Source organism: Humulus lupulus, chromosome 2 (genome assembly GCF_963169125.1).
Source record: "Humulus lupulus chromosome 2, drHumLupu1.1, whole genome shotgun sequence".
Classification (NCBI taxonomy): Eukaryota; Viridiplantae; Streptophyta; class Magnoliopsida; order Rosales; family Cannabaceae; genus Humulus; species Humulus lupulus.
The window spans coordinates 280,408,584-280,419,668 of record NC_084794.1 but is presented as its reverse complement, the minus strand read 5'-3'; positions in this window follow the sequence as shown (position 1 = coordinate 280,419,668).

Here is an 11,085-nt window from a genome sequence, read left to right as displayed (position 1 = left end):
TAATGATCTAAATTTATTGAAGCTTGAAATTATAGGTTCATAGGTCATCGAGATGGCTCTATCAACACTATTCAATGTAGAGTTGAAACTGGAAAAATAAGAGAAATGACATATTTTGGAAGAAATTTATTCTCTACGGTGAAATATGTAATTGAGATAAATTAATTAGTTAATATATTAATTTTAGAAAGGAAAAATATTATTTTGGCCATTGTATTAATGTTATTATATTAAAGAGTTTTAATTAATAATCTAAATTTATTGGAGCTTGAAATTATAGATCCATAGGTTCCCGAGATGTATCTATCAATACTATTCAAGGTAAGAATTTAAACCGAAAAAATCAGGAAAATGATATATTTGGAAGAAATTTATTCTCTAGGGTCAAATATGTAATTGAGATAAATTAATTAGTTAATATATTAATTTTAGAAAGAGAAAATACTATTTTGGTCCCTATATTTTGCCCGAATACTCGATTGGCCCCTATGTTTTGTTAAATGACAAAACAGACCCTCTGTTTTGTAAAAGGGAACAATATAATATCCTGAGCCCGATTTTGGTCAAACAATTTTTCAATATGACTAAAATGCCCTTGTTTTTTTTTTCTTTTTTTTTTTAATTCTTTTAATGAATTTTCTTTTTTTTAATATGCAAAAACAATTTATAAAACATTATAAAAATGAATTTTCTTTTAGAATCAATTTTAAAAAAAAAAAAAAAAAAAACCTAGAACCCCTTTATCTCTCCCCACCCCACTCTCCCTTTCTCTCTCTCTCTCTCTCTCTCTTTCTTCTCGCATGCCTCTGCCCAGCCCCGATTGAGGCACCTCCAGCCACCGTCTGATCACACGCATGCCACCATGAGCAGTGCCGACCCTTGAAACCCCTACCCCCGTGACTCAGCCACCTGATGTGCCGCCCTTCGTCTCAATGGGCTTGCTGAAGCCGTGCACTGCCATGGCTTCTAAGCCACTTTCCAATGATCTCTAGTAGCATCTCGTGGCCGTGGGGTGGTACAGGTGAACTCATCATGTTGAGATGAAGAAAACCCGACCATGAATTGACTCCAATCGTTGCTGCAGCAGAGGGAGGAGTCTCGTCGAAATCTAAAAATTTATGAGATTTCTAGGCCTCGATTGAGCCAATCGACAAGGAGTTGAGCTACACCACCACCGTAAATGGTTCCAACAAGTTCTGATCTACGTTTACCAAAGGTTTTCACTAATTTATTATGGGTTTTAAGTTTTTGTATAATACTAGTATAGATCTGAGAAGTACATTTTTCTATTGCAATTGTTTATTGATTGATAATCTGGGTTTTGTATGATTTATGAATCTGGATTTTGTATGATAGATTTTGAATATAGGTTTTATGGATGAACTTAAGAAGATGTTTTATTTTAATTTTAGGTATTGAAGAGTTAGAATAATGAACTCAAAACATATTTTATTTTGATTTTGGGTTTTGAATCTGGGTTTTAAAAATGAACTCAAGAACATGTTTTGTTTTGTATTGATTATGTGTATTGAATTTGTGTATCACAATTAATTGACGAACATGGTTATTTGTATCTTAAATTTAATTTTTTTGTTTATAATTTTATGTTTAAATATTTTTTTATTTTAAAACTAATTAAATTTACTTTTTATTTTAGAATCTATTTTAATTATTAATAAATTCATTAATTAATAAAATCTGAAGGTATTTTGGTCATATTTAAAATAAGTTTGACCAAAATTAGGTCCAAGGTACTAGTTTGATCAGTTTTGTAAAACACGTGATCCAATTTGTCATTTAATAAAATATAGGGACCGATCGAGTATTTAGGCAAAACATAATGACCAAACTAATATTTTTCCTTTTACAAATTGATTAATTTGAATTTTGTAAATTAATTATTTAATTATAATTGTAATTTTTGAAAATTTCATTCAAATAATTAGAATAATTATTTTTGAATTAATTACTGTTATTTTTTTATATATTGTGAAAAGATAATTCAAATAATTCAAAATTGGTTTGAATACGTTTGAAATTCATTCATTAATTAAAATCTATAAGATTAGTTATCAGATTTAGATATTCTTGAATAAATAAATTATTAAATAATAAATAACTAAAATTAGTTAAGACACATGTCGTGAAAATGACACGTGTAACAATATTCATCTTTGATATTTTTATTTATTTATTTAATTTAATAATTGTTTTATAATTTGAATTTTAAAATTTAAATTTATTATTCTTTTATAAATCTATCTAATAGAAAATAGTTTCTAGAAGATTCAAGAGAATTCTAAGAGAGAAAAATAAATATTGTATTATTTTTCTATATCCCTGAAAATTATCTCAGACCTGAAAAATTCTAAGATCTCATATGTTGATAATATCTTGTGAATCACAAAATTCCCACCATTACTCTATATGCCCAGTCACGTCTTGAGGTGTAGAGATACTTCATGGAATATCTTGATCTGAGTATTTTAGAGACTGCTTAGGATTGTATGCTCGTAGGAGATACAAAAAGATAGCGAGGAATCTTGATAGTTCTACAACTGGTAAAATTTCTTATCATTTTTCTATGTCATTGATTAATGTGCACATGTTAATAGATCTGATTATTTAAAGATTTTTTAAATAAAAATATTTGAAATTTCTGGGCCCACCACCCCGTGCATTCTTGCTGCGTACATGGTAAACCAATTACCAACACAAACTCAATCTCCCTCTTCATTGAATTGCCTAAAAAACTATTTGAGTGGTTCCTCAGGCCCTTGTTTCATATTAGCCAGGGTGATACATTTTTAGGGTACACCCAAGAAGCATAGAATTGTTTCTTAAAGTTCGAGGATAGTGTTTTCTAGGAGTCGATCAACATAGGCCCAAACGTATTAAACCATTGCTTGGCAGCCCCGGTCACTGTGGCTAGGAAGCATCTACACCAAGCTTCCAAAAAGACATTGGGTAGTCCCATCATGTGATATTGAAGCTACTAAGATAATTGATGGGGTCAATAGTTCCATTGTACTTGTCGAGCTCTGAGAACCTAAAGTTCGGGAGCAATAGTATTTACAAGATGGTCATGGTGAATGGATCCAACTCAATGCCCAAATTTGAGTTCTCTTAACTCCTGGTCCATCTAAGCTCCTTCCAACTCACACTGTCTTCAAGCTTCCTCAAATGTTTTCAATCAAATTGGCCATAGCATAGTTTGCTCAACAGTATCTTATTGACCTCCTAGACAAGGACGAATCCAACAAGTAAATAGGGGGGGGGGGGGGGGGGGGGGGCTTGAGCCCTCCCAATTTTTTTATTTTTTTTAAATTAATAGTGTTTCAAAATTTGTATTTTTAGTCCCTAATAATTTATTTTTCAACTTATTGGTCCCTCCCAATTTTTTTTCTTTTTTGGCCCCCTCTGACTCTTTTGCTGGCTCTGTCCCTGCTCCCAGGTGTTCTGCTCAAGTATTTACTTCCAACCTTAAGGCATGCCCACTGCGAGCAGGTTGTGAGAGTTTCTTGAAACGTTCCATCGCCCTATCCTCAATATTTGACAGTGGTATGTATCAATCCCAAGTTTCTAATTCGACTAAAGGATCTTAGAGCACACTCTTTACCCGAGCACTCCTTTTACGATTCAAGCACGTCATTTATACTTAAGTGGTATTGCTAGTTGTTTGAGCACTCCTACAACTCGAGCTGGTCTTTCCCCGCCTATTAGGTTGATCCTAGAGGATGTCGTTTCCAGGCATAAATATCGTACTTGAACTAGGGTACATCATTATCAATCTTAACTGAATATTAGGGGCCAAGATTTTATACCTAAATTCAATAATACCTTCATAGTCAACATACTTATTTTTATCATATTTAAAAAATATATTTATATTAATCTAGCCAAATGATTCTTAAATTTCTCATAAACGTGTTAAGTGAATCGTAAAAATATAAACGTGTTAAATATGTCATAAATAGATTTGATGGATTGATGTGTTCACACAAATCGAGTATGACACTTTTATAAATGAGTTGTGACATGCTGACCCGTTTATAAAGATGTATATTAGGTTTGTGTTTATTAAATGAATTAGATTTGGGTTAAGTATTTGTTTGTAATACATGAGCCTTCACATAACACAAATACAAATTGCGAACATAAAATTATTTTTAAACATTTTTTAGTAAGTATTTTTAGCTTGTATTAGCCCAAATGTACTATTTTTAAATAATTGTAATAATTAAAAAAAAAAACCATGACTGCAATTAGCGTATAAAAAAGATGCTATATAGATGTGAAGTCATGTATAAAAGATATGTGACATTGAATTATGTAGCATTTGCATATCATATAAAGTTAAACATGTACATGATATGAAAAATAAAGTAAGAAGTAGCATTCATATTTTATCAAATTTTAGTCATGACAGTGATATAAAGTATCTTTTGGGCCATAAAATAATAGTATGAATGGTTTGTATTAGTTGATAATACATTATATTATTATAAATGTGAATTAATGTGGCCCTACTTTAGTATGAAAAGCTTGGAATATGTGAAGCCTTATCTATGGCTTCTATAAATTATATATATATATATATGTCAAGCCTATAATCCATTTCAATTATTAAAGATGCACATTTTTCTTGGCAAAGGTCGGGTCTTTCGGAAATACTCGAGTATATAATAATGTATGTTTTTTTACTTTAACGATTACCGGTAAGGCAAGACTGTTATTTAGGCACATAAATCAATTATTATCACAGGTTTTTTTATAACAATGTTTTTTTGTAGTTAGAGTAGTTCTACTGTAAGCTTTTGAAAAATTTCATATAATTTATAGTACTAAAATCAAAATTAAAAAAGTTTGTTGCAAGTGTACTTTTTAAATTTTTTTATATACATGTAGAAAATAGATTTTTTGAATTTCGATTTCTGCACCGTAAATGATCCATTTTTTTTTTCAATTTGGAAGAGACCTACTATAATTACAATGATCACCGTCATAAAAAAAATAAAAAAATTAGAATTATAATTGATTTACATACTTAAAACAATGTCGTGTCTTATCGGTAAGGTAAAAAAAACGTACCTTACCCTAGACTGTCCCTATCATTTTATATTTATTTTAACCATTCAAATTTTCATCAGGAAATTTTCGTACTCGTTTGCATTTTAGTTAAATACAATTTATACTCGTTAAGCTAATCTTAATAAAATTGTCTATATAAATTGAATATTACTTATAAACAATACCAATAAAAGAGATCAAAGAGCTATATTTGCTACCATTTTGGAATGTTTTATCTTTTTTTTTTTTTTTTTTTACATTTTGTGTTATTTTGGTTACTTTTATTACAACTTAAAGACTAAAATATGAAGTCCTTAATTTTATGGGTTTCAAATTAAAATTTAATTATTAAATTACATATAACTGGGGACAATTTGATCATATTGATAATATTTTATTGATCAATTTGAGTCTAGGGTATTAAATATGTATAATTTTAAATTATAGATACTAGATAAACATTATTGAAAAAATAAGATATCAAATCTGTATTTTGATAAAATATAATGTACCAAATAATTATTTACCCTATAAAATAATATAAAAACAAAACCAATGTGATAAATAGTATAGGGAGAATTAAATTAATTATGAGAAAGAAAGTTGCATTTGTATAGATAATAAGATTGTCATAGTAGAAATTAATTAGTTTGGAATGGTAAGAATGAATTTAATTCAACCGCGCTTTTATAGTTGGAATCACAGACAATATAATCTCACGTAAGCCTATATAGCTACGTAAATAGTATTCATATTACAATTTGAATTTGTAATCATATACATGTTTCTTTTTTATTAGTGTCAAATCACATAATGATGTTTGTTGGGGGTTATGAATGATATACTTTATTAAAAAGTGTTTATTATATATTTGTTTATTTATACATTAATTTATTTTTAAATCTAAATATGAAATTGTGATCTAATGTTATGCGGGGAAGGTTGCTTTCAATACGAAATTACAGTGACTAAATTGAGTTAGGTTTCATGATTTTGAGTTTGAGAAAATGGTTTGCTCATCTTAACTACCAAATCAACCAAAATTATCAATAATTATATAAGAATAAACGTTTTTATCGTTAATAAAGGCGGCTCAATATGTGTTATGCTTCACAACTTTATTAGGTCTATAAATAGGGACATGATTATTCTTATGGTAAGGGTTTAAATTAGGATGACAACGGTATGATATATTTATTCTACGATCTTATCTTATATATATAATTTTTTTTTTTACCCATACTGAATGTGATGTTTTTCCCACAGGCTGATTAGCGAGCTGAGCTGCAGGTCTAATCGACGCCCCCGCAATCGGAGCTGGGTCGTAAGATCATACCTCCTTAACTCGAGGTAATTTAAGGAGTTGCCTCTGGTTGCTTAATGACAGAGTCCGGGCTCTGAAGACCGAAGGTCGAGTCAAGCGTCCAGCTCGCGGTACGAACTGAGTATGGAGGCTATGACCCTTTGTAAAGTCAACACACGCAAGGTAAACGTGCATATATCAGACATCATGTGTCTGATATGCTCCTGACTTATCGGACACGCAGCAGGAACGTGCGTATTCAGACACCCACGACTGGGTTGGGCCGTGCGGCTCATTATCTCCTTACTTATCGATTTGACCACACTTATGTGTCAGGTTTAGGAATTAATCATGAATGTCACAGAGTTGATATGATAGGTAAGAAGGTCACAGGATGACCTTCTTACCAACTCCTAGGTGCCTTCTCCTATAAATATGGAGACCCTGGGAGTTAAAAATGGTTGGATCCTCTCTTGTAAGAAATACCCTGTAATCGTATACTCAGAATATAGCAATAATATTGACTAGTGGAGTAGAAGGATTTTAACCTTCGAACCACTTAAAAACGTGCCTTGAGTAGCCATTTCATTTTCCTAAGATCATATATCTGTTTCGGTTCAACTTTAAGCACTAATCCCCTTCTCTCATTTTCTTAATTACCTGTTGGCGAAGAACCGCGTCAACAGTTTGGTGCTTTCATTGAGAGAAAATTCGATTAGTGTTGTTGCAAACATCCAACTATGGTGACAACTCGATCCAGGCACGGTAATGAGGCAGAGCAACATGATGGGCAGGAGGCCCATCATACTGCCATCCCTGGCGAACAAGGTCCTGAAGTCCAGTAGCGGCCCGAAAAACAGCCGGCGAGCCAAGATGATACTGGTAGTTCGGCGCCTCGACCGCCTAACCCAAACCCGTGTTATTACACGGCGGTGGAGATGGAGAACGGTCAGCTGAGGAGCCAGTTAGCAACAGCTAGCCAACAAATCAAGGATATGCTGGCCCGACTACCCCCTCTCACAACCGACGCTAACGTCGGAGAGAGGCAAGGTGAGGCTTCTAAGTCTCGCCGAGATAATCGGTCCAGGCGTAGCCGCTTAGACAGACTTCTGACGCCCAACTCCATCCCTTCATCACACCATCGAGAGGCAAATTCCAGAGGAATGCTTAGAGCCGAACAACAGCAATACAACCGTTCGGTCAGGACGTCGACTCCTAGCTCCCAACCATCCTCGAGGACGCCCAGAAGAGCTCGAGGAAATTCTCGAAGGAGATCCGGAGCGGGCTCACGACATCAGCCCGTTCCCAACAACCATCCTGCGCCTCGTTCAGATCGCTAGGCGCAGGACCAGCAGGTTGGCAGGGCCGAAAGGCCCCCACCAAACTTGATCCGACCTGACGGAACTAGGATAGCCTCCCCAGTCAGGCATCCTCCTTCTCCAATCAGATACCCATCTCCTCCTCGGCCCGTCCGAGACATCCCAGCCTATGGGAGTAGTAGGAGAAATCTGCCATCGGCAGGACCTTCCCGACGTAGCAGGGCGCCGAGGGAAAGCCCCGATCCTCAGCACCAGAGGCGGACTACAAGCCTATCTAGCAGGAGCCATTGGACCGGCAGTCACCGGAGTGATCTCTCTGGGGGAGACCTGCGCCAGCGTCTGAGTTCGGCGCAGAGTCATCAAACCACCCAGGGAGGCGACCTGCGAGATCGCCTCAACTCTCATAGAGGGGAACAAGCAGGAGGAGATGGCCATGCTCGCTCAAGGGGGGCTCTGTCCGAAGTACGTAACGGGGGGAATGTCCCAAATAACCTATCTCAAGATAGGAGGGGCAATAACCCACCAAATATGTACAATGGATCCGGAGCTGTTGAACAGCCCCGGAATAACCAAGGACATCAAGACCAAATCCTCGAACGTTTGACCCAGATGGAGGAGCTGATGAGGAAGCTCCTATCAGAAAAAGACGAATATGATTCAGGGGACGAGATGGAACTCTTCGCCCCCAGCATAGCAGCAACGGCGTACCCATCTGGTTTCCGTATGCCTCACTTGTCAAAGTTCAATGGGGACGGAGACCCATCAGACCATCTAGGGATGTTCAACACCCTGATGATGGCCCACAACATTGGCCCTGAGCTGAGATGTTTAATCTTCCCTTCCACACTGACTGGACCTGCCAGGCAGTGGTTCAAGCAAAGTAAAAGACAGTCAATCAGCTCCTGGAAGACTTTCTCAGCAGATTTCAAAAGGGCATTCCGAGCCTCCCAGGCCGCCCGTGTTCAGGCCGACTCCCTGGCTAACGTAAGACAGCAGCCCAGTGAGACTTTGAAGGCCTACTTGAGCAGATTTGCGAACGTCGCTGCTCGGGCCAGAGACGCAGATGATAGCTCCAAACTCATGGCTATGAGAACTGGAATCCTCGTCGGAGGAGATCTTTGGAAGGATATACAAAGGAAGGGAGTCAGCTCGGTTAGCGAATTCCTTAACAGGGCCCAAGAATGGATAAACTTGGAGGAAGCCGAATCCTCAGTTGCGGGAACCAGCCAGGTCCCCAAACAGCCCGCTGGAGTGGGGACGGAGGTCGTGGCAGCGACCCAGAACGTCACACAGAACAACCAGCTAAAGGGTAATGGTGAGGGCAGCCAGCACGACCAAAAGAAGAATAAGTCCATAGACAAGTTTAAGCCCGTCTTCGCGACTTATACCGAGCTCACCCAGTCTAGGGAGAATATCTTCCTAGCTAACTCTTCTCGAGTCCCTTGGAAAAGGCCGGAGCCATTAAAGCACCACAAGGGGAAGAGAGACGCCTCCAAGTTTTGTCGCTTTCACAACGATGTCGGCCACAACACCGACGATTGTAGGCATTTGAAAGATGAGATCGAGACTCTCATTCGAGCTGGCCCTTTGGCTCAATACGCACGGAACAGGGTCCCAGCAAGTCGACCTGCTCCGGAAATCCCGGCCAGTCAGCCCGGGTCTCGAGTAGACCAAGATGTTCCTCCTCCTGTGGTAGGAGGAGAGATATCCACCATCTCTGGAGGTCCACACATGGCCGACACGAGCAGAGGCGCCCAGAAGAGATACGTGAACGAACTAAAGGCTCATAACGGAGTGGAGTTCGTTCCAAAGCAGCGCCTGCCAAAGTAGCAGCGATTGGAGAAGCAACCAATCATTTTTACAGAGGAAGATGCGGGCCATGTCCAGTTCCCTCACAATGACCCTCTGGTCGTAGCAGTCTAGCTCGCCAACCGGAGAGTGAGGCGGATACTGATAGACAATGGGAGTTCGGTGAACCTCCTATTCTGATCCACCTTAGAGAAGATGGGTTTGACTGTCGCCGAGCTGAAGGCGACCTCCATGATGTTGTATGGTTTTTCGGGAGAAGGTTCAGCAGCGATAGGGACGATCGAGCTGGTGATCACCCTAGGCGAAGGATCTTGTACAATCTCCAAGCTCCTCGAGTTCGTGGTCATTGACTGCTCCGCTGCCTACAACGCCATTTTGGGGCGACCAACGCTCATAGCCTTCGAGGCCGTCACGTCCATTCGCCACCTCGCGATGAAATTCCCTACTTCGACGGGAATTTGCACTATCCATGGTGATCAGCTCGCTGCCAGGGAATGCTACAGCATTTCCATGAAGGGAAAGTCTAAACCCGGGCAGCTGGCAATGGCCATCCAAGGTGAAGAGGTATCTCGGGAACCCTCGGCGGGTCCTGAGATTGAAAAACCTCAAAGCGCCGAGGGGGAAAATGTCGACTTAAGTGAGGACATTGACCCCCGAATAGGCGAGGACAGATCCGAACTCCAGGTGATTGAGGAGCTCGAGGAGGTGAACCTTGATCCGCAGAATCCGTCACGAATGGTCAGGCTCGGGAAAAACCTCTGTAGCAAGAGGAAGGCGGAGCTGACCAAGTTTCTGCAAGACAACCTGGACGTGTTTGCCTGGTCCCACGAGGACATGGTGGGAATCAGCCCCACTGTCATCATGCATACACTTCATCTAGATAAAAGCGTTCCTGCCAAGTCCCAGAAGCAAAGGCGTTTAGGAACAACTCGAGCTGAAGCCCTAGAGGAAGAGGTAGACCGACTCAAGAAATGCGGCTTTATCCGTGAAGCCAAGTTTCCAATATGGGTCGCCAACCCCGTGCTGGTCCCGAAGCCTAACGAGAAATGGCGGACCTGCATCGATTTATCCGACCTGAATAAATCCTGCCCCAAGGACTGCTTCCCATTGCCCAGAATTGACCAGTTGGTGGATGCCACGGCGGGGCACGAGCTCATGTCCTTTATGGATGCGTACTCGGGCTACAATCAGATCGCGATGAATCCGGCGGACCAGGAGCACACCAGCTTCATGACCCCAACTAACGTCTATTGTTACAAGGTCATGTCGTTCGGTCTGAAGAACGCCGGAGCTACCTACCAAAGGCTAGTAAATAGGATGTTCGCAGACCAGATCGGAAAAAACATGGAAGTGTACGTTGATGACATGCTAGTCAAGTCAAAGATTGCCGATAATCATGTTTCCAACCTGGAAGAATGTTTTAAGATACTATGGGAATATGGCATGAGGCTAAATCCATAGAAATGCACTTTCAGAGTCGCGTCAGGGAAGTTCCTGGGGTTCATAGTCAATACCCGAGGAATCGAGGGAAACCTCGACAAGATCAGATCACTGCTCGAACTTCCTTCGCCCAGGTCGCGAAAA